Source organism: Schistocerca nitens, chromosome 9, assembly GCF_023898315.1.
Source record: "Schistocerca nitens isolate TAMUIC-IGC-003100 chromosome 9, iqSchNite1.1, whole genome shotgun sequence".
NCBI lineage: Eukaryota > Metazoa > Arthropoda > Insecta > Orthoptera > Acrididae > Schistocerca > Schistocerca nitens.
Window position 1 is genome coordinate 373,095,604 of NC_064622.1, and position 21,507 is coordinate 373,117,110.

Below are 21,507 nucleotides of genomic sequence, written 5' to 3' on the forward strand. Positions count from 1 at the left end.
GAAACTTCCTGGCAGATTAAAACTGTGTGCTGGTCCGAGACTCGAGCTCGGGACTTTGTCTAGGTCCCAAGTTTGAGTCTTGGTCCAGCATGCAGTTTTCATTTCAGGAAGTTTCATATCGGCACACACTCTGCTGTAGAGTGAAAATCTCATTCTGGCAACATAGGAACAGTTTGGCACTGAGCAATCATGGGAGCTATGTATGCATCTCTTTGCATGATGGAGAGGAAATGATGATGTATCACATTATGGTTCAATGCATGAATATTGCATGGGTGATTTGCTGAATAATTCATAAAGGTCCATAGTAAGAGATGGCATTGCTTTTACGGTGTTAATGTCAGTGTGTTAAAATAAGAATAATGTGTTGGACATAAGTACCATTAAGGCTTAAACTTGACATAACATTATTAGGTGCTACTATACAAAATATAAGGTAATTGGATAGATTAAAAATCTGTTAACAAAGTGCAAGCAGGAGAACACCTATACAAAACAAGGTTTTATGCATGGAAGCTTTTGGAGTCAGTAGCTTGTTCTCAGGATTGGAGGGAAAGGAAAAAAGATGAAGGAAAACAGCAGGTGATTTTAGTGCATGAAATTGTTATTAGTGTCAACTGGAATAGTATCATCTAATGAGACTGTAGCTACAGCATGAAAGTTTGTCATTTGATCTTGGATTGTGTTTGGAGTGGCCTTTCTGTATCTGCATAGCCTGCAAGTGCAGTCATTTTGGTGCATGTTAGGTACTAATAACATAGCAGCAGCTGAGAGGGAATGGTCAGAAATGTTTTAGTGAGTACATTGTTGCAGTGATGTGGATTTAACTGTTTTTTGGGCAAATGTGGCATACTTAACAATAGTCATTTTTGTGGGATGGGTGCTTTGAGGGAATCTAGTGGTTTTTAATGTAATATGAAATGCGTGTTATATGTGGCACCATTTGAAGATTGTTTCATGAATATATACCCACATCGTGGCCATGAATGATGACATAATTACTGAACACCTGTTGTCCAAGAGTTAGAAGAGATCGAAGCAAATGGGAATATATCAGTAGGTGCTAGTAATGGCAACTAGGATGAAGCATTATCTAAAGCATAAATAATCTTACACAAATCATCAGGTTGTCATTGGTGGTATATGGTACTAACTGCTGTTCCTTCATTTTGTAAGCACTGGTAGAAACAGTAGTAATTGCTATAGTGTGAAGCACGTGTGTGATGTTAGGTGGGTGTGTTCATAACTTCGTGTTTTCAGAATAACTGGATGATGTCATAAAAGATATAATTATATTTTGCAGATAGTTTGACCAGATCCATTGATACTTGCAGTTTTGTGCTGTTGTGCGAATGCTGTTGTGCGAGTGTATACCTGTCCTTCTTTCCCCCCTAAAGTAAGTCTTTCCGCTCCCGGGATTGGAATGACTCCTTACCCTCTCCCTTAGAACCCACATCCTTTCGTCTTTCCATCTCCTTCCCTCTTTCCTGATGGAGCAACCGTTGGTTGCGAAAGCTTGAATTTTGTGTGTTTGTTTGTGTGTCTATCGACCTGCCAGCACTTTCGTTTGGTCAGTCACATCATCTTCGTTTTTGCAGCAGGAATAGACATATATACATACATGTTCATCAGCAGAGGGAAGTCAGCTGGCTTATTGATTAATTATTGGGAATGCATGAGGTGTTGGGAAAGTTAGCTCATTTTGGGGAAGATGTGGGGGATTTGTGTATGTAGTTTTGAAATACTGGCAGTGTGGATAGTTGTTGTGGTAGACTGCCTTTAGGCATTGGTGCCCAAAGATCAGTTACATACTGTGTGATTGTGGGACAAGTATTGGAGGAGTGTGACACATCAGTGGTACATATCATACTGTTGTACCATTGAAATGTTTGGCTGTATGTGAGAGTATTTGTTAGACTTACAACATGTGTTGTGTTTTACAGGACAGAATAGAGGCAAGTGTTTCATTAATTCTATGCCATTAATGGCTTTTGCTAACACTTTAATATTTTTTACACCTCTTAGGATAAATAGTCCTAATGTGAATGACGAGAGTCACGGTGCTTAAGTTTGAAGTGTTTGGAAAGGATGTACGTTCAGGATTCTGTTGGTCACAGCATTGGTTAAGCTTCTTGTTAATGAACTGTGCCTTCCCTGTGGTGGCATAAATTTGATTTGAGCATGCTTGCTTGGTTATGTGGTTTGCTGTAAGAGGTGTCAGACATGCTGTGCTAATGTCCATCACTGGTGTTAGAGATACAACACACTTGCATTATGGATTGGTTAATTTTTCTTGAATTATTTCTGAATTGGTAACAGCTGAAATTACAATATTCTTTTATGCAGTTGTATATAGCCCTTTTGTATGGGTCAATCTGTATTCATTTATTTGCAAAAGAGATGATTTTAGTGAAATAGATTGAGGAAATAGATTGAGAGTGCTGTTGATTAAAGCAAAATGATTCTATCTTTGGTCATGTATACTGATGGTTTTTCATTAGGCATTATCCAGTTTTTGTGGTTGGAAGTGGTTGAGTTTGTTTCAGGATAAATGTGTGTGCAGAGGAAAATAGACAATTGCTGTTGGAGCCTTGGTGTTTTGTGTAATGTGTCGGTTGCAACAGGTGTTCGTGGAATATTAATATGTTTGAGTGAAGTTGACATTTATGTGATGATGTAAATATTTTAGACATGATGCAGTAATAAAAATGGCCCGAAGAACAGAATTTCAGGGTACTAAGAATCACTCCGTAGGAAAGGAAATTCAGTACGAACCTGACTGGCTGCAGTCTCATTGAAAATGTTCTGCTACAGTTCTTGAAGACTACGAGGTTTGTTGCACTACACCTTAGACTTGATGACACGTTGCACAAAGTTAGCGCACACTGAACGATCAGGTGACATGGATGGCCATCTAGGTCCGCAAAGACAGACCTTTAATAAACTCTGTCAGGTGTGCAGTTTGTGTAAATGTTCTCCAAGGTTCTCCCAGCTGTATGGGCACTTACTACATGCTGTTCGAAGCAGTATAAGTCATTTCCTCCTCATTTAATGAGCCCACAAATTTATGTTGAAACATGTCCAGGCCATTCTTATTTGCTCCACCCTGTATTTACCTATGGTTTGAATTGCAGTGAGTGTTAATACATAGATTATGTTATTTGATTTTGTCTTATAGTAGTTCATGTATAATGCATGTAACTCCATTCATGGTGTTATGTTGTGAAGTAGAGGCAGTCTGCAGGGTGCAGAGTAAGGTAGTGGAGTGAGTGTCAGAGGGAGAAAAGGAGAGATGCAGGTTTGTTAACATACCTGTTCCGTGGACTAGTAGAAATATTGTAAGTGACAGCATACTGTTGTAGTATTCAAAATTTTGGCAGTCTTGCAGAATAGTTGAGTATTGTGTGTTACTGAACAGAGTACAGATATGTGTTTCATTAGTTCTGCACCATCAGTGGCATTTGTAAACACTGTAATGTTTGCTTGTGTCTCTTAGCATGAATAGTCATAATGTGAATGACAAGATTCACTGTGCTTAAGTATAAAGTATTTGGAATGGATGTATTTTCAGGATGCAGTTCATAAGAGCATTTGGTAAACCACTGGTTTTATTGTACTGAAACAGTGCCTCGCATGTGGTGACAAATTTGATTTCAATGTAGTTGCTTTGTGATGTGGTTTGCTGTATGAGGTTGTCAGACGTGCTATGCTAATGTCCTTCACTGGCATGAGAGGTATGATACACTTGCATTATGGATGTATTAATTTTTCTTGCTTTATTGCTGAATTATAAAAGCTGAAATAACAATGTTCTTTCGTGCTATTATAGGTGACCCTTTTGTATTCGTCACGTGAGTTTTTCATAGGAATTAGCTGTGGGCATAACGGATTGTTATTTTATGACATACATGTTGGAAGGTGCAGGAGCAACTGCAAATGTATGAGAAGTTACCAAAAAACATGCAGTGAGAGGAAAGTAGTTGGAACAGCAGCAGAAAAATGATAGTAGGTGTTTGAAATGACCAGAAGGGGACTGAGTAGTTATTGAGTGAGAGTGAGTAGCTGTTTGAGTTCCATTATTTTGCTATGTGTGTCTCATGACAAGGAGAATGTTTTCCCATGTTGTATGTATAATTTATTGCATTGAATTGCATGTAATTTGTGACTTATAGTGATGCGAGATATGGCAGATGTAGCAGAAAAGTTAGTCATGTTATGACAGTCCATCAAGTGCAGCTCTGTTGTGATTTCTTTCAGTGAAGTGGCATCAGGAAATTGATTGTGATTTCTGTTGATTAAAGCAAAAAGATTCTTTTCCTATTAAGGTACACTGATAGTTTCTCATTAGGCAGTATCCAGTTTTGTTTTTGGAAGTGGCGGAGTTTGTTTCAGGACAAATGTGTGTGCAGAGAAAAGATGACAATTGCTGTTGGAGCCATATTGCTTTATTTAATGTGTTGGTCACTACAGGTGTCATGGAGAATCAATATATTGGGCTGAAGCTGATATTCATGTGATGTAAAAATTTTGTAGGTGGTGGAGCAAATAAAAGTGGGGCAAAGAACAGAATTCCAGGGCACTAAGAAGCACACAAGAGTAATGGAAATTCAGTACTAACTTGACTACAGATGTGTAAAGTGACTACCATTAATCTTTATGCGTTTCTGGGTTCTGGTCAGCAAGTTGCTGAAGGTGAATCAAAATTGGACTGTTGGAATGGCTGCAGTCTCATTCGAAATATTCTGCTGCAGTTCTTGATGACTATGAGGGTTGTTGTGATACACCTTAGACTTGATGGCTTGCCACGCAAAGGTATCACACACTGACAGATCAGGTGACATGGATGGCCAGCTATTTCCACTACCAGACTGACCTCTTAAAACATCTCTGTCAGGCCTGAAGTTTGTGTAAGTGCACTCCAAGGTCTCTCCAGCTGTATGGGCATATACTCGATTTTATTGGAAGTAAGTATAGGTTATTTTCTCCTCAGTTAATGCTACCACAAATATACCTCAAGATGTATCTAATCATCCAGGCCACTTCTATTTGGTCCACCCTGGTATTTACATATGGTTTCAATTACAGTGAATATAATATGTAGATTGTGTTCCTTGATTTTGTCTGATGGTTTTTCATGTATAATGTGTGGTACACCATTTGTAGTGTCATGCTGCAAAGTAGAGGTAGCCAGTAGGATGCAGAGTAATGGATTGGAGTGAGTGTCAGAGGGTGAAGAGGAGAATGCAGGTTCGTTAACAAAGAATATTTATAGTAATTCATTGAACCCGTAAGTGACAGCATACTACTTTTGTAGTATTGAAATATTCGGCAGTATTTCAGAATAGTTGAGTGTTGTATGTTACTGAACAGAGTATAGAGCTATGTGTTTCATTAGTTCTGCCATCAGTGGATTTAGCTAGCACTGTAATATATCTTGTGCCACATAGGATGAATAGTCATCATGTGAATGAGTAGGTTGACTGTGCTTCAGTTTCAAGCATATGGAGAACATTTATGTTCAGGATTGAAATCTTCAGAGCATTGGTGTAGATTCTGGTTTTATTGCACTGAAAGGATGCTTTGTATGTGTGGCAGGAATTTGATTTTAGCATGCTTGCTTCATTACTTGGCTTGCTGCACAAGGTTCAGTCAAACAGTGTATGCTAATGTCCATCACTGGCATGAGAGGTATGATACACTAGCGTTATGGATTGGTTATTTTTTCTCATTTCATTGCTGAATTGTTAACAGCTGAAATGACCGTGTTCTATTATGCTGTTGTGTGTGATCCTTTTGTATGGGTCACTCTGTATTCATTTATTTTCATAGAAAATTATTGGTGCTATAACGAAAGGATATGTTACGGCATGCGTGTTGGAAGGAGCAGGAGCAACTGAAAATACTCCAGTGTGTACCAAAAGACATACATTTCGAGGAGAATAGTTGGGACAGCAGCAGCAAAATGGTAGTATGTGTTTCAAATGACTGGAATGGGACTGAACAGAATGATATTGAGGAGGAGTAGCTGTCAGAGTTCCTTTAGTCCTTACTGTGTTTCCCTAACTAGGAGAATGTTTACCCAGCAGTATATATAATTTGTTGAATTGTCTTATAGCAATATGTGCTGTGACAGATAAAGCAGATAAGTTGTATCCATGTTACGACACTTCATCAAATGCAGCTGTGTTGTGATTTATTTCATTGCAGTGGCATGAGGAAACTGACGGTGCTTGTGTTGATTACACCAAAGTGATGGTTTTTCTGGTAAGGTACTGAGTACTGTGATGGTGTTTTGTTAGGCAGTATCCATTTTTTGGAGTTGGAAGTGACGGGTTTTGTTGCAATAGGAATGTGTGTGTCGAGAGGACTGAGGACTGTTGCTTTTGCTGCCATGATATTTTATGTAATGTATTTATTGGAAGGGGTGTCATGGTGAATTAATGTATTTGGCTAAATTTGAAATTTTTGTGATGCTTAGTAGTAAATATTAGTATTTAAATATGGTTTTAACTACTGTGTATGCAACATGTACTTCGTGTAACTTGATTTTGTCTAACAGTAGTGTATGCCTAATGTATGTTATTTCCCTTCACAGTGTCATGTGGTGAAATGTAGGTAGCTTGTAGGTTGCAGAGTGATATATAAAAGTGAGTGTAGGAGGGAGAAGAGAAGAGATTCAGGTTGGTTAAGACAGAACATATCAAGTGTTATCAAATCAGGAAATGAGTAGCTAGCATTTACTACAAAGTTTCGTGCAGTAGAGTCCTTGAATATAAATTTCTCAGTTCACTTGTCGCATCAGTTTCGGATAAAATTCCAAGCTTTGGATGATACCTACTATCACCTTCGTTAGGGACTGAAACTGATTGTCATGTGCTGGCAGGGTACAGGAGGACAGAGGTAGAGGTAGCCTTTCTTAGATGTGTTGGTTTTACAGCAGTCAGATGCACAAGTGGGCCGTTCTGTGTACAGAAAACCAATGTATATTGAACTGTATCTCAGTGGGCATAGCTTTCACCATCTAGCTCAGAAGATAGCTATACTGAGCATCTTAGTCCACAGAGCCAGAACTATTTTGTACATGGACCACCTCGGTTCCAAGATTAAGCAACTGAAAACAGTGTTTTGAAGGAACAGGTGTTTTGTCTCTAACATTAGATCAACCCTGTTGGGAAAAACCAAGATACAACTTCATTCAAACAAGCCAAGAGGACCAACACATTGTGTGGATTGCATTCTACGGTGCAACTGCTAGCAATATAGATAGTCCTGAACAGGCAAGAAATGGACCAGTCTTCTGGCCACCCAGGAATATTAAAGAAATGTTGCAATCCATTAATGATAAGATTGGGCTGAGAGTTCTGGGAATTTGACATTGCTTGTGAGTGTGGCAAGAGTTACGTGGGCCATTCTATACTGACGGTTACCATTTGTTGTCAAGGATCAACATCACCACAAATATAGGCATTTGCATTAATAAGCAGTGGCAGATGACAGTCTGTAAAATAAGCACAAAGTCTTGCTTGAACAAACAAGAATACTGGCTCACACTTTGAACTATTGGGAATCTGTGATCAGAGAAGCTGTTAAAACCAGATTTTGTTAAAACAACTTCAATACAAGCAATGGCTCTGCCCTTAGTAATGCATAGAATCATGCACTTGACAAGGAAAATACACAGAGGAATACTTGCTGCAGTTCACTGCCTGATGCAATGGATGGTGCTACAAGCAATGCTAGATAAGAGTGTGCTAGCAAAATCTAGTGATGTAGTATGTGCCACCTCTCTACGTACCATAATGATGTAATTTTAGCCAGTTGGATTCTATTCTGAGGCTATAATGTTGTCAGTGCAGATAGTTGTAATAGTTATAGAGTACACTGATGCCCAAATGTCAGTGACAGTCCGCGTAATTGAGATAGGAAATTTGTAAGAGGGTCACAGGTGAGTGGCATCATACTGTCATAGCACTGAAATGTTTGGCAGTATTTGAGAATGATTAGAATATTTGAGTTACAGTAAGTGTTGTGTGTTACTGGACAGGGTACAGATATGCATTTCATTGGTTCTGCATCATCAGTGGCATTTGCAAACACTGTAATTTTTACTTGTCTCTCTGCATGAATAGTCATACTGTGAATGACAAGATTCAGTGTGCTTAAGTATCAAATATTTAGAATGTATGTATGTTCAGGATGCAATTGATCACAGCATTGGGTAAACCAATGGTTTTATTGTACTGGAACGGTGCCTTGCATGTGGTGAGAAATTTGATTTCAGCGTGGTTGCTTGGTGATGTGGTTTGCTGTATGAGGTTGTCAGACATGCTATGCTAATGTCCATCACTGGCATGAGAGGTATGATACACTTGCATTTTGGATGTATTAATTTTTCTTGCTTTATTGCTGCATAATTGACAGCTGAAATAACAATGTTCTTTTATGCTATTACAGGTGACCCTTTTGTATTCATCACTGAGTTTTTTATTTTCATAGGAATTAGTTATGGGGGTGTGGTGTGAGAGTCTCAATCAATGGTTTATTTTGGGATTGTGTTTTGAGTGACATTTCTGTATTTCTATAGCTTGCAGGAGTTTAGTTGTGGTATGCATCAGTTAATAACAACATAGTAGCAGCTGAGAGGGTATGGTATTTACTTTACAGATATCATCAATATGGATTTACCTGTATGAAGAACTAGTATGGCATACTTAATAAAGAATCATTTTTGTGGAATGTGTGCTTTGAGAGAATCTAGTGGTTTTTAATGTGATGTGAGATGAATGTTGTATGTGCTACCATTTGGCAATTGTTTCACAAATTTGTACTCATCTAGTGGACATGAAGTGATGATGTCATTACTGGACAGTTGTTTGCCAAGAGTTAATAGCAACCTAAGCAGATGTGAGTATATCATCAGGTGCTAGTCATAGTAGCTAGGACAAATCATTATCTAAAGCTTTGAAGAAAATGCACAACAGTGTGCTGCCGAATAATGTTATTTTATTTTGATACCAGTTTCAGTTCTGAACAATCATCAGGGAAATTATCATAAATGTGTTACATATTATACGTGTATTAAAAATAAGCTATCACAGGAAATCATAATTGCAAAGATAATATAAAATTGAAAATTGTAACAAGATAAAAATATGATAGCATGTGATCAATTTGCCATAATTTTCCCACCAATGATACTGGTTCAGAACTGAATTTGCCAAAAAAAAAAAAATTACAGAAAGCGCAACATTACCCAAATTGTTTAAAGTTTGCAGATGCTATTGACCATCACCTGAGCAAGACGTTCATTATCTAAAGCATCAATGATGTAACGAAAAATTTCATCAGTTGTTACTGATGAAATCTGTTGTGTCTATATTCTGTAACTACTGGTAGAAACAATAAGTAATTGCTGTAGTGTGGTAATTACTATAGTGTGAAGCAGGCATGTGATGCATGCGAAGTTGATATGTTGGTGACATTGTGTTAGAGGAATAACTAGATGGCTTACTAAAATATAAAATTCTGTTTCACTGTTTGTGTGACCATATGCACTGGTACTTCTAGTGGTGACTATGTTGTATGCTGTTGTTTCATGGATTTCATTCTAGGGTGTTGTGTAAACACATGCAAGAGGTGTCGAAAAGATAGCTCACTGTGTGAACGATGTAAGTGGATTGTGAAAGCAGCTTTGAAATGTTGGCAGTGCAGATAGTTGTAGACCACCTTTACGCATTGGTGCCCAAGGATCATCGATGAACTGCGTAATTGGCATAGATGATGTTGTAGGAACATTACAGGAGAGTAGCATGATAGTTTTGTAGAACTGAAATTGCAGTTGTATTTGAAAGTATTTGAGTCATAGGATTTGTTGTGTGCTATTAAATGGAGTAGGGGTGTGTGTTTCATTAATTTTATAGCATCACTTTCTGTAGCTATCACTAACATTTGTTGTTACTCTAGGGATGAGTAGTTGTAATGTGAATGGTCGGATTTACTGTGCTTAAATTGCAAGCATTTGGAAGGAATTCAGTCGGTCACTAAATTGGTGGATTTCATACAGTTATTAAATTTGATTTGAGTGTGTTTGCTTGGTTATGTGGTTTGCTGCATGAGGTTCAGTCAGGCATCATGGGCATGAGAGTTATGATATGCTTGCATTACGGATTGGCTAATTTTTCTTGCATTATTGCTGGATTGTTAACAGCTCAAATGACAGTGTTCTTTTATGCTATTGTTTATGACCTTTTCATTATTATTATTATTATTATTATTATTATTATTATTATTATTATTTTATTTTATTTTTAGAGGAAATGTTTGTGCATGTAAGAGAAGACTGTGTTACATGTACCTGTTGGAAGGTGCAGAAGAAAATGCAAAAGTAGTAGTATTAGACAAAAAAAATGTAATTACAGGAGAACAGGTGGAACAGCAGTTAAAAAGATGGTGTGTGTCTGAAATGACTGAAATGGGATAGATGCTATCAGAGAGTTCCGTTAGTGTGCGATTGGGTCTTCACTGACGAGGACAATATATGTGTAATTTGCTCCATTGGATTCAGTTTCTGCCTTATAGCAATATGTGATTTTTGTTGATTAAGCAGATAAATTAATACCATGTTTTTATACTCCCTCAAGTGCAACACTGTTGTTATTTGGTACAGTAATAAATAATTAAATGGTTTATTTGTCCATAATAACTTAACAGTTGTGGACATAGTCAGTTTACAAACACAGGAACATAAAGAAAAATTTAGGAGTAAAGATAAATTATTCACAATACCATTAGAAATCTTTGATGGAGTACAAACATTTATCAATTAACAGTTGCTTTAATTTTGTCTTAAATCTTCTAACAATTTTATATTATTTGGCAATCTTATAAAAAAATGTCTTCAAGCTGAAAATGGACTATTTTCTGTTACTCTTTTGTTACTAAATTTTATGTGGGAATCCTGTCTTTCTCTTGTATTATAATTATAGATTTCACTTTTAATTACCATATGCTCTATATTTTCTTTTGCAAACAGTGTAGTTCTGAGAACATACAATGAATTTATTGTTAGTATGTTATACTTAATGAAATATTCTCTACAGGACTGCCACTTACAAATATTAGATATTATCCTAATTGCTCTTTTCTGTGCTCTAAAAGCCCTATCCATATATACCATTGGTGCCCCACCCCAAATCTCGATACCATATTTCAGGTGGGAGTGGATAATTCCAAAATAGATTTGTCTTAAAATGGATTGCACTATTATGCTAGAAAGGTGTTTTAGCAGGTAGGTGTTACAGGAGATTTTTTTTTACATGTGTAAGTGATGTGCTTCTTCCCTGTAAGATGTTTGTATACTATAATACCCAGGCATTTATGTTTATCAATTGTTTCAACTGATAGCACTGTTTCTGTATCCACTTGTCTTGATTTATAATTTAGCAGAAACTCCATCAGAAATGAAGAAACTGATTGTGAGTGCTGTGATTAAACCAAACTCTTTCTGTACTGAGGTATGATGATGGTTTTTAATTAGGTAGTATCCACTGTGTTGTGGTTGAAAGTGATGGAGTTATCATTGGATGTTTCAGGACAAATGTGTGTGCAAAGTAACGAGGACTATTTCTGTTGGAACCCTGAAGTTACATGGAATGTATTAATTGCAACAGGTGTCATAAAGAATTAGTACGAGGGTCACTCCAAAAGAAATGCACACTAGTTTTTTAAAAATCCATCTTTTATTCTACATGTTCGAAAGTTTTACAATGTGTAGGTACATCCTTTAGGAACAATATTTTCATTTCTCCACATAATTTCCATCCCTCTCAACTGCCTTACCCATCTTGGAACTAGCGCCTGTATACCCGCACGGTAAAATTCTGGGCCAACCTGTTGGAGCCATTGTTTGGCAACGTGCACAAGGGAGTCATCATCTTCCAACCTTCTTCCATGAACAGAGTCTTTCAGTTTCCCAAAGAGATGATAGTCACATGGAGTCAGGTCAGGACTGTAAGGCGGGTGTTTCAGTGTTGTCCATCCGAGTTTTGTGATTGCTTCCATGGTTTTTTGACTGACATGTGGCCGTGCATTGTCGTGCAACAGCAAAACATCCTGTTTTTGCCGATGTGGTCGAACACGACTCAATCGAGCTTGAAGTTTCTTCAGTGTCGTCACATATGCATCAGAATTTATGGTGGTTCCACTTGGCATGATGTTCACAAGCAAGAGTCCTTCGGAATCGAAAAGCACTATAGGCATAACTTTCCCAGCATAAGATGTGGTTTTTTCTTTACCCATGGGTGAATTTGCATGATGCCACTCCATTGATTACCTCTTTGTCTGGTGAAAAATGATGGAGCCATGTTTCATCACCTGTCACAATTCTTCCAAGAAATTCATCTCCACCATTCTTGTACAGTTCCAAAAGTTCATCGAATACAGTTTTTCTTGTTTCTTTGTGAGCCACTGTCAACATCCTGGGAACCCACCTGGCACAAACCTTTTTAACGCCAACTCTTTCTGTATTCTGCAAACACTTCTTTCCCCTATCCCAATGTAGCATGACAATTCGTTCACTGTGGTGCGTCTGTCAGCAGTCACCAATTCGTTAACACTCTGCACATGGTCTGGAGAGTGTGCAGTACGAGGCCTGCCACTGCGAGGACAATCCTCAATATTGCCGAACCCGCTTTCATCATGTAACCTGCTTGCCCACCGACTAACTGTACTGCGATCAACAGCAGCATCTCCATACACCTTTTTCAACCTCTTGTGGATGTTTCTCACTGTCTCGTTTTCACAGCACAGGTATTCTATGACAGCACATTGCTTCTGACGAACGTAAAGTGTAGCAGCCACTTTGAAGATATGCCGTGACGGTGCCACTCATGGGAACAGGTTGAACTAAGTTTGAAAACAAGTGCGAAGGATGTATCTACACACTGTAAAACTTTCACACATGCAGAATGAAAACTGTATTTTTACAAAAATAGTGTGCATTTCTTTTGGAGTGACCCTCGTATATTCAGCTAAAGATGAGATGTGTGTGATGTGTAATAGTAAATTCTTTGTATTCCTCTATACTTTTAACTATAAGTGTAATATGTATATTGTGTAACTTGGTTTTGTCTAATATTAGCGTGTGATGACATGTATTAATCTATTCATAGCGTCACACTGTGAAATGAAATATAAGTAGGTTGCAGAGTGATTGACTGGGCTGAGTGTAGGAGCGAGAGGAGAAGAGGTTACGGATTGGTTAACATGATGTCTTTGTAGTGATACATGGAATCCAAGTCTCAGAATAGGGAGGTTGCCGTGCTTGCAGAAATGTTAATAAGCATGTAGACAGTGTAATTTTGTTTGCAAAGGAGACATTTGTTGCATTTTGTTGTGTGCAAATGCTTTGTACAAGTTAATTGTGGCAGCACTTGTTTGAGAAGTGTTCAGGTATGAATTAGTGGTAACTTGAGCATCTTGGTTCCATTTTTTGTCTATTATATGTTGTTCTTTGCTGCTATGCTGTTTCAAACTGTGTCACTTTATTAATGTTGTCAAATGGATTAAAAAGTTAAGATGTTTGTGCGTATGAAAATGTGCGTAACATAAAAGCAGTTTGGCACAAAGTATTATTGGGAGCTTTCTATGTATTGTTTTGTTCGACGGAGGGGAATAGCTGTTGAACCACATGAAGGGCTCAATGCTTAAATATTGTATGGATGATATGCTGAATAATTGGCTGAGATGCATGCTAAGAGACAATACTGCTGTTGCAAGGTTTGTGTCAGGGTGTTGCACATATTGATCACTTACAGCCTTCATTATTATTTATCATATGATGAAACACACAGCATTGCTTAAGCGTCTGAGTTTATTGCATTAAATCAGTGTCTTTCTTATAGTGGCATAAATTTGATTTCATTGTATTAGCTTCATTAGGTGCTTTGCTGTATGAGGTTCAGTCGGGCATGCCACACAAACCTCCATCACTAGCATGAGAGGTATGATACACTTGCATTATGTATTGGTTAATTTTTCTTGCATTATAGCTGAATTATTAATAGCTGAAACTACCGTGTTCTTATATGCTATTGTCTACGGCCCTTTCATATAGGTCACTGTATGTCATTTATTTTCAGAAGAAATGGTTGTGGTTATAAGGAAGCAATCTTATTATGTACATGTTGGAAGGAACAGAAACAAAGGAAAACATATGACATTGTCAGAAAACATGCATTTACAGGAGAATAACTGGAACAGCAGTTAGAAAAATGATAGTATATGTTTTAAATGACTGGAAGGGGATTGAGCACGATGCAATTAAATGAATGTGAGAAGTGTCACAGAGTTCCATTGGTTCACTGTTGGATCATCCATGAATAGAAGGTTTCCCCAGGTTGTATGTTTTATTTGTTGCATTGCATACAATTTCTGCCTGTAGTGATAAAAGAGGTCGCAGAAGCAGAAGAAAAATTAACATCATGTTATACTCTTTTAAGTGAAACTCTGTTGTGATTTGTTTCAGAAAGCGCTGTTGATGAAAGAAAATGACTCTTTCTGTGCTACGGTATTGTGATGGTTTTTATTAGGCTATAGCCAGCATGTTGTGGTTGGAAGTGGTGGGTTTACCAATGGATGTTTCAGGACAGGTGTGTGCAGAGTAATGACTATTTCTGTTGGATCTGTGAAGTTTAATTTAATGAAGTTATTGCAACAGGTGTCTGAAGAATTTGTATATTTGCCTAAAGTTGAGGCACAATGTTATAAAGAAAGTATGAAATAAAACATTCTCAAACATATGCTTAGATTTCAGAACGAGCAATGAAAGTTGGAAAATTGAACGTGTTTCCTGCAGCAATGTTGTCAAGTGTCTACACTCAATGTGAGATATGACAGGAATGAAAGGGGATGTGTCAGCTACTAGTTCTATGCAGCTAATGATAGAGTGGTGGTGAGCAGATGATATGTTTGGAAGAAAGACACATTTAAATGCCTCACATCAATGTGGAAGTGAAATCCAATATGTATTTCGCAGAAAGCAACTGCCTTCTTAGATCCCAACATAACCACAATCTCAGAAACTGTGACATATTTGGAAGGCACAGTCAATGAAGATATAAATTTCGCAGCTGTGCTATTGGGATGACAATGTGATTAAAGAGTGAGACTCCAGATGACAGGCTTAGAAATCAAAAAGATAGTGAAGGTAAAAATTAATGTAAACTATTTCTTTTTGTTTATTTTATTTCTCCTTGTATTATCAAAATGTGGGAGATCAATAAATGTCATAAGTTTATAATATGTATAGTGCTAATGTTTCAGGCATATACTCTCTGTCCATAGAACAGCTTGTACTTTTGATTAGCCAGAATGTAATTTCGTGAAGAATTGTCAGTTTTTGTGCATCTATTTTCCCAGCTGCAAACACCTCATGAACTTGATTCTTCTTCAGGACTCTTCACCATTTCAAGAGTTTTAAAGGTACTGCTCTATTGTGTGCAAGCCTCTTCATCTCTGATTAACTGCAGCAACTTACATTCTTCTAAAACTGCTTACTGTATACACCTCTTGGTTTCTCATTACAATTTTTACCCCCCTCACTTCCCTCCAATACAAAATTGGTAATTCCATGTTGTCTCAGAATGTGTCCTAACAACTGATCTCGTCTTCTAGTCAGGTTGTGCCACAATTTTGTTTTCTCCCCAGTGTTGTTCAGTACTTGCTCATTAGTTATGTGATCTATCCACTTAATCTTCAGCATTATTCTGTAGCAACACATTTCAAAAGCATCTATTCTCTTCATGTCTAAACTGTTCATCATCCATGTTTTACTTCCATTCATGGCTACACTCCATACCAATACTTTCATAAAAGACTTCCTAAAACTTAAATCTCTATTCGATATTAACAAATTTCTTTTCTTGCTATTGCCAGTGTACATTTTGTATCCTCTACTTGGGCCATCATCAGTTACTCTGCTGCCCACATAATAAAACTCATGTACTACTTTGTCTCGTTTCCCTAATCTAAAACTACTTTGTGTCTCGTTTTTCTAATCTAATTCCCTCAGCACCAAATAATTCCGTTGTTGGTGACGAATATGTGATCACAATTTTTATGAGAATTGACTTGGCTCTGAAAAGTTTCATGGCTGACATTTTTCATTATGATGCTCAAAAGTTGGTATGAGATGTTGGTCTTGGAAAGCATTATGTATGGAAAGTGTGTGTGTGTGTGTGTGTGTGTGTGTGTGTGTGTGTGTGTGTGTTCAGGACAGTGCTTGGAATGCATTAGAAGCATATTGAGAAAACATGGTCAGGCAAGATTTGTGTTAGTGAGTACATGTTCTAACGTTTCATTGATCACTTGAATGGATATTTTCTACATCTGCACTACATACATACTTTGCAAATCACTCTACAGTGCATAGCAAAGAATACTTAGAATTGCACCATACATTGGTAAATTTTTCTATTTGTCATACATAGACTGTGGAAGGATGACCTCTGGGCTGTAATTAATCTTATCTCTTTGAATTCCCTTTGGGAACAGTGCATAGTGGACTGAAGAGTATCTGTAGATTCTTTACTTAATTCCAGTTCCAGAATCTTTGTAAGTAGACATTCATGGGATAATTGGCATCTTCTGGTGTCGTCCTATTTAGATTCTTCATCTCTCTATGAATAAATCATTCATGCCATCCTTTTTATATGTCTGATTGATATGGGACTGTCACACTTAAGCAGTAGTCTAAGATAAGACACTCAAGTGATTAATAAGGTCTCCTCTGTAGACTGACTGCATTTTCTTAGTATTCTGTGAACTAACTGAACTACTCCTATAATGAGTCAGATCACCAATAACTTTAATCTTATAACAAATCAGTGCTCCTTTAACCCAAACACACACAGGCTCAGACTCATTTATTTTGCAATGATTCGTCATCCTAAGAACAAGAGGCATGGTAGACACATAATATGATCTTCCGATGTCCCTGTTATACACCTCACATATTTGAAAGGTGTGATAGGCAATAATGTCTCTTATCATTGAAACTCTGAAGTCCTCATACTCGCGGCATCTCTGTAAGAGATGGACGACTTACAGAGATGCCGCGTTATTATAGGAGGAGAAGACATTCGCGCCTTACAGTGTATAAAGCTGCAGATAACACTGAGATGAGCACTGTAGATGGTGTAAACGGACAAGTGTTTTTGCATGGTCCTTCAGTGTTTTGTGGATGCATTCTGAATTTTACTTAGGATAATAATGACACTAATACACATGGTAATGGATGGGTTACTGTAGCAGTAGTATGATATCCAGGAGACGCCCAAAGTTTCCAAAGTAGGACGACTTGCGAGTTTAAATTATAGAGACATTATTGCCTATCACACCTTTCAAATATGTGCCTTACCTGTGACAGGACATATATAATCATTCTGTTTCATATCCCTACAAGTAATTGCACCCACGTATTTGAGCGAGTCAAATGATTACAGTTGTGACTAATTGTAATTTTAATTGTAAGATAGTACTTAACTGCATTTTGTGAAGTGTACGTTTCTTCATACCAGCAGATTTAAAGCAAGTTGCCAAATTTTACACCACCTTGAAATTTTATCAAAACCTGTTTGGGTATTCTTTCATGGAATATTTCATTGCAGTTAACTGCATTATATGCAAAAGTCTAAGGTTACCATCAGTATTGCCCTCCAGGTCATTAACATGCAACACAACTGAAGTTACTTCTACTGCTGTTGATCTCTCTCCATCCAAAATAACATTATATGTTTCCTTTAGCAAGAATTCCTCAATTTAGTCACAAATGTTGTTTGGTAAGGGATATTGGATTCCACGCCTTTCCGTCTGGCTTCCTGGAGAATTACAAGCTATACATTGTATTTTACAAGCACCTCAACATTTGAGGACTTCCTGTCCAGACTTGGACATTCTGAGATCGAAAGTATAGGACATAACACTGACATGTCCTGGTCCAATGAATGGTGTACTGTTTCATGGCATATGTTGAATGACCTGACCAGTCTTTTTTTCTGTGAGTGGATTGACAATTTTTTTGCACGTATCGTAATCTGGATTACCAGGAGCCTACATTTTGGTGTGCCCTATCCAAAGGAGGGTTGTCTTCATTGTGACTTGATGACAGTCTGTCTTATGCATGGTAATTTCACCCCATCCCAGCTGTTTTATTTCCCTGTCCCCCATTATTGTGTGTCTGCCCACGAAGATGCTATGAGTATTGGAAAAGTAAGGAATGTAAAGTAGACGTTATTAAAATATCCTTTCTGTTCACTCCATGTCATGTGGCATCTTTGAAATGTGCATGGGTTCTTGTTATTTTTATGCACTGTCAGAAACAGTGTGTTAATTTTACAGTACTGAAAGAGTTAATCATGCATATCTGGTGCATTTGTATTTGGCACAAGAAAGACAGCGGTGAGTGTCTGGCATTGTTATTTAGGATGCTTGTGATTGCATCTTAGTATTGTGTCATCTGTAATGATATTGCTGACACTGGCAGTCACAGATCAGTAAGCTGTTTCTGTTCTTATAAAAATGTAAGTTGAATACACTGTGATATTACATAGCATTTGACAAAATGTACCAGACTTACTTTATTATTGCATTATTCATTGTGTATTTTGAAGCAGCATAATTTTATCATTTACAGTGTTCAAATATTAATGATACAGTCAAGAAATAGTTTAGCAAGGAAGCATGTCAAGTGTCTGAGAACACAGCAGTAGCTCAAGCCACTGTTGTATTTGTTGTCGTTGTTGCAAGTTAAACCTTTTTTACTACTATCTTTGTATTAACATGTGTTCTGTTTCTTATTTTGTAAGTTATTGTGCTTATAATGATACAATACTAAAATCCTTTAGAAGGACTTGAAAATGAGCTATGCTGTTTACATATAGGGACATTGCAATACACCTGCTACTACTACTGAATGCCTGGAGCAAGGAAAAAGTTACTGGAAACTGTGTGCTAAACAGTGAGGAACGTTCGCAAAATAGACAAGGTAATTTGAAATGTTAGAATTAGTGACTGTGTAGAAAAAGTTAAAGTTGAGGAAAAATGCTTTTCAGGGTGATTGTTGTCATTTTTCTCTCCTTATAAGTGTCTTCTGTGGTTCTGTTTTGTTGCAGGCAACAAGGAACCAACCTTAACAATCAAGGGAAGTAAATGCAAGATAGCCCAAGACTGTTTCTGTAATTACTTCCAACGGAAAATAGCTTCAGATCCAACAAGTGTGGGTGCGTGCACAGACACCACAGATGTCAGCTGTTGTAGGTTGAGAAATTTGTTGATTGGGATCAGATTTTGTACTGTGTCTGTGTATATTGCATAAACTGTACATAAAGTTTTTTCTGTTTTTGAAAATAGTTGATCTTAGATTGTCATTTACTGTGGCAATGTTCAAACAGAGATATTAAATGTATTATGTAAGAGTAAATATATTTGGATTTTCCATTAAACAAAAACAAAGATGTTAACTTAGTTGGGCAGTAGTACTTGCTGTGTTTGTGGTTCCCAGTGTTGTGATGGTTGGTAGAGGAACAAAGATGATTTGTTGGATGGTTGATGAGGAAATGAAGTTGGATATGTTATTGTGGAGAAAAACTGTTAATTTAGTTTCATAGCACTCTGTTGTACTTTCATTTGTTGCCAAGAGAAATTTCAGATCTTTGTGGACAGATGACCGTGACATGATGATACGGTAGAACTGTTACATTGAACCTGAGAATGGGAGCTTGTTCTCTTGATATGTGTATTCAACAGGAAGAAGGTTGAATGCAATAATTCAGGATAATAGTTAAAATTTGAAATAGCTAGTTCATTTGTTCATAATTTATCTCATGTCTCTTAATTTTGGAATGCTCTGCAATTATAATAGACTGGTACAGGCACGACTGTGGTATCAGAATTGCATGTAACATCACTGTTTACGAAGTATAAACCATAAATAGTTGTAAACAATTAAATATTGTCCAGAATTATTATTCGAACTGTTGAAATGTGCTCTCTCTTGTCTTTAGAGGCATGCAAATATTACTGAGCATGCACAACATTCAGCACATCTGGTATATCAGACTTTTGAAAAGTGATAGAAAACTATTAGAGATACACTGTTATCAAATGTATGTTTAGAATTGAACTGGAAAACTGTTAAGAGCTTCAGCAAGGACTGTTATCAGAATGATTATCCTTAACACAGATGGGTCATAGGGCAGCTGTGAAAGTTGTAGTCTACATAACTTTTGAAAAGTTAAATTTAGCTTTTCCAAGTAGCTAATAGTGACTCATATGAACTTGTCACTATGTTAGTAATAATTTCTTGGCTTCCATTGTAAAAAGTTGAAACATAGTCCCCATCATTTGCATACTATTTCTAACTGGTGAAATAATTTCCCTGCTTCACAAACCTGTACAGTATTATAATGTCCGGTTTTCTAAAAAGAGTGAAGCAACATTTCACAGTGAAATACAAGATATGAATGATGGTAATTTGCAAATACTTTCTTAATATTTTGTGTATTTGTCAGGAAGTTAAACATAATTAATACCTATAGCAAACACTTAATGATGCTTCAACTGTTTCACGTCATCACTTTATAAATGAAAACTGAGTAAATAGTACAGTATAATGTGTTTTTTAAAATACATTATTGTTCTTTGGGAAAAGGAGAATTAATATTTTCATCAGCTAGTTATGTGATTAAAATTTTTGTATGGCTTGGTTATGAAGAAAAACAAGGTGATTGTTTATGGTAATGTTAATAGTAAATTAATAATATGAACTACACAAGTGAGAATGTAATGTGTGAAATAAATGCTTCTTAAATGGTGAAATTATGAAGTAAAAGGAAATTAACAAATGGTTTATTTATACTTGCTCTCATTTTAGGTTAGGATGATGTTGATAATTTAATATTGTATACTGGTGACAAATACAATGACACAGCTACTCTTTCATTCATTTGTTTTCATGTAAATTATAATTTGTCCTGCTACATTGCCATTTCAATCATTTTAAGTCAGAGTATCTTCACCTTCCTAACAAGGCCTATAATAGCACGTACTTTGGTGTTTAACATATAGAATGAAATTTACACTAGTAAAGTAAAGAGATTATTCGAGCATGTCTGGCATTTGGCATTCAAAACTAAAATTGTTATGCCAGATAACATCCAAAATTACAGACTTGATTTTTTGCCACTGTTGAATTTTTCAGTACTTATTAAAAATTTTTTTATCTGTTTACATTCTTAGTTATGCACAATGTAGGTTTTTTCTATATACTGTAGAATGTAAATAACTTTTTTGGTCTTTCTTGTGAGAGAACTCTTGTAAAAAAAGTTAAGTCCTCATTTAACCTTTTCAATGTTTCAGCAAAAACAAAGCAAATAATTAGATAAAAGATTAAGAAGACAACAAAGCAATGCTATTTCTGTATACTCTGAAACATAGTCTCTAATCAGCATA

General features: G+C 36.8%; 1 long non-coding RNA gene across 2 annotated transcripts in view; it reads left to right on the top strand.

Moving 5' to 3' along the window:
* LOC126204443 (uncharacterized) overlaps window positions 1-20,997 on the top strand; it is a 40,754-nt gene extending 19,757 nt beyond the window's left edge. Inside the window, exons 4-8 of one of the 2 annotated variants that reach the window (XR_007540505.1) lie at window positions 3,572-3,734; window positions 3,830-4,054; window positions 14,139-15,205; window positions 18,939-19,042; window positions 19,170-20,997. This is a non-coding gene — a long non-coding RNA (uncharacterized LOC126204443). Of the gene's footprint in view, window positions 1-3,571; window positions 3,735-3,829; window positions 4,055-11,084; window positions 15,206-18,938; window positions 19,043-19,169 lie in introns of those variants that run through there. The other variant, XR_007540504.1, reaches the window with a different exon arrangement.
* The last annotated feature ends 510 nt before the right edge of the window (window positions 20,998-21,507 follow it).